Raw genomic sequence first — 2,881 nt, 5'->3', positions numbered from 1 at the left:
GCAGAGGCATGTGCAAGGATAGGACACACATGCTGTATGAATGGTTTGATGATTTTTCTAATGTATTATGTGGAACATCACTACCAAACAGAGGCGCAACACTGCTGAAATAGCAGGGACAGCAAGCACTCAAAAGACGATTATATCTTTCTTCTTGAAGTCTCTTGCTATGAAATTTTGCAGGGATGTGTGTAAATATATAAATGATGTTATAGTCAAAGGATTCATCATAGAGCTTGTTGGATCATTGGAGAACATGAAGACTGGCTGACAATAGCACCGCTGTCCGAAAAGGACAGCAACACGATTGCGGGGAAAACTTTGCAGAAATTCGATCAAAATAAATATGAGTACATGGTTTGCTACAGGAACATGAAAACATCATGGAGGATATTACAAGGTTCTTACATCAAGGAATTTTAACAACTGATGATGTGGTTGGCAGCAGCTAGCATCGAAAAGATGTAGTTGCTGGTGATCAACAGAACAGTACCGAATGCACGTTGGGGATCATCCATGCCTCATTACAAATCAAGGAGACATATGAGAGAGGTACGAACAACAATACTAGAGAGGGAAATCAGAGGGATGACCTTACTGTTTGGCAAGGGCCAACGGTAGCATCAACATGGCCACTAGGATCGATGCCACCAGCACGTTCACAGAGATGACAACGATGATTCGGTCTTGGAGAGAATCTGCAGCAAACCAGGGATCATGGAGATGGATGAGAGGGTTACAGGCAGCATGATCAGAGATGGGAGAGAGAGGGGCGACCTCACCATGCACTATACTGAAACAGTAGTGACGATTGCTTCCTCCAAACGATGACTCCGGTGCTCAGGATTAGGATTGCTGCAGAAAACTGGTTCTTTGCAGCAAAGTCTTCTTGTTTTGGTGGAGAGGAAGGAATTGGAAGAGGAGGGGCGTCCAGGTGATGGAGGAAAGGGGAGGAGATGAGGATGCTCCTTGTCTGGTGCTTAAGTACAGGAACAAAAGAGGGACAGGGAGGAAATGTGGTGGGAGCAGCCATGGGGAAGGAAATGGAGAGGATGGTGTGCTTCTTCTCTAGTGGTGGTGTGAGGGTGAGAGGAGAAGAGGAGGAGGCCCCCTGCTGGTGGAGGAAGGAAGGAGATAGAATGCCCCTTCTGATGCTTGCGTGAGAGGGAGAGAAGGAAAGAAATATAGCTGCCATTTGTTGCATGGGTGCATGCAATTGAAGGTTGAGTAATGGAATAGAAATGAGAGAGGTGAGTCAATGGAAGAATGAATGTGTGCACATAATTCTGCATGGGAAGAAGGGAGAGGCGTTCTTGGCAGTGTGGGGGAAGGAAGAGAGAAGATATGGCTGCCTGTTGCATGCACACGGAGTAAAATAGAAATTAAGGGAGATTAAGGGGAGAACAAATGTGATATTTTTGCATGAGAGAACAAGAGAGAAGGCGCCATAATATGGAGGAGAGCTGGTCAAATCAGTGAGGAAGAGAATGCATATAGGCATTAGTGAGGAGAAAATAAAGATTTGCATGTAAAGATAGTAGTCAAGCGATACATTGTGGCTTGCTGTTATTTTATTTGAGGGAGAGAGAGGAGAGGCGTAACTAGAGAAGGGAGGTGAGTAATCCGGCTGCCATTGCATGTCAATGAGGACTAAATATTTGATGGAGTAAAAGGTTATATTAAAATAAGATTAAAGAGAGGCATGCAACTGATGGTTATGTGTGAGAAAAGAATGGAGGAGATAAATTATCTGCATGTATGCATGCCATTCAAGAAATGGAGTAAGTTGTAGAAATAAGAGAGGGATTATTAAGGATAGTGATGTTGCTATTTATTTGTTTTCTTTGCATGATGGGATGGGAGGAGGCGTCATGTGTTCTGCATGGAGAGAGTGGATAAAGATGCATGACTATTTCATTAGCATTTCACTTGTGCAGTTAGAGAGGGGTAAATAAAAAAGGGGTTTGTAAAGGGAGTTGATTGATGAATATTTGCTGCAATGGCTGCATGTGAGAAAAGGAATATATGGCCTTAGGAAAAGAGACTTATATGTGCATGCAATTGATTAGAATGGAGTGAAGGAGTAGCCATTAGAGAGTCAAAAATAGGTGTGACCAAGGAATTTAGAGAGTAAGCATTGGATGCTGTTTTTTTTAGATGAGGTAGAGAGGAGACGCCATCTGATTTTGCATGACGAGAAAAAGGAAGAAATATAATTACTGTCTTGTGCATGCAAATGAAGAGGAGACCAGAGAAGTATGTGATTAAGGAGGAGTATTATGTATTGCAATTATTTTTGCATGAGAGAGGGATAAGGTGGTCGGTATGGAGAATAGTGGGGCTGCTGCTGTATTTCACGAGATGGAGAAAACTGGGGAGTGAAAAGATGGTATTAAGAGAGAATTATAAAGATGTGTCATCAAGGAAAAATTAAGGGAGAATGAATTATGTGGTACTAGTGTTTTTGCAAGAGACTAAATAGAAAGAGGATGTGGCACCAAAATAGTTGGGTGCACGTACGTGGGAGAGAGAGTGAGAATGCATGGTTGCATAGAAGAGAAGAGAAAATGTGGATGGCTGTAATGTCCATGCATTGCATTTGAAAGAATGGATTAAAGAAGCACACATAAATGAGATGGGATGAGAGAAATGGATAGATGCACATATTTTTGCATGAAGAGAGGGGCTGGCGTGGGGCAGCAGCAAGAGAAAGGATGACAAACAAGGAATTGATGTTCATTTGTTGTGTGTGATGGAGGGAAAGAGGAGAGAAGATAGGTGTATCTATGTTGCATATGTGCATGCAATGGAGTAAGGGTTGGCAAAAGAGAGGATTAAAGAGAGGTATTGCCTTGGAAATTAAAGGACAAAGTATTTGTTG

General features: G+C 42.4%; 1 long non-coding RNA gene across 1 annotated transcript; it reads right to left on the bottom strand.

Annotated features, from left to right (window-relative positions):
• Positions 308 to 905, bottom strand: LOC110436773. The gene is made up of 2 exons (XR_002454604.1): positions 783 to 905; positions 308 to 698 (listed from the first exon to the last, which is right to left on the bottom strand). It is a non-coding gene; the product is annotated as an uncharacterized LOC110436773 (long non-coding RNA).

The sequence above is a fragment of the Sorghum bicolor genome, chromosome 7, assembly GCF_000003195.3.
Source record: "Sorghum bicolor cultivar BTx623 chromosome 7, Sorghum_bicolor_NCBIv3, whole genome shotgun sequence".
NCBI classification, from domain to species: Eukaryota; Viridiplantae; Streptophyta; class Magnoliopsida; order Poales; family Poaceae; genus Sorghum; species Sorghum bicolor.
Note: the sequence above shows the minus strand (reverse complement) of the source record. Positions and strands in the feature narration are given on the sequence as shown.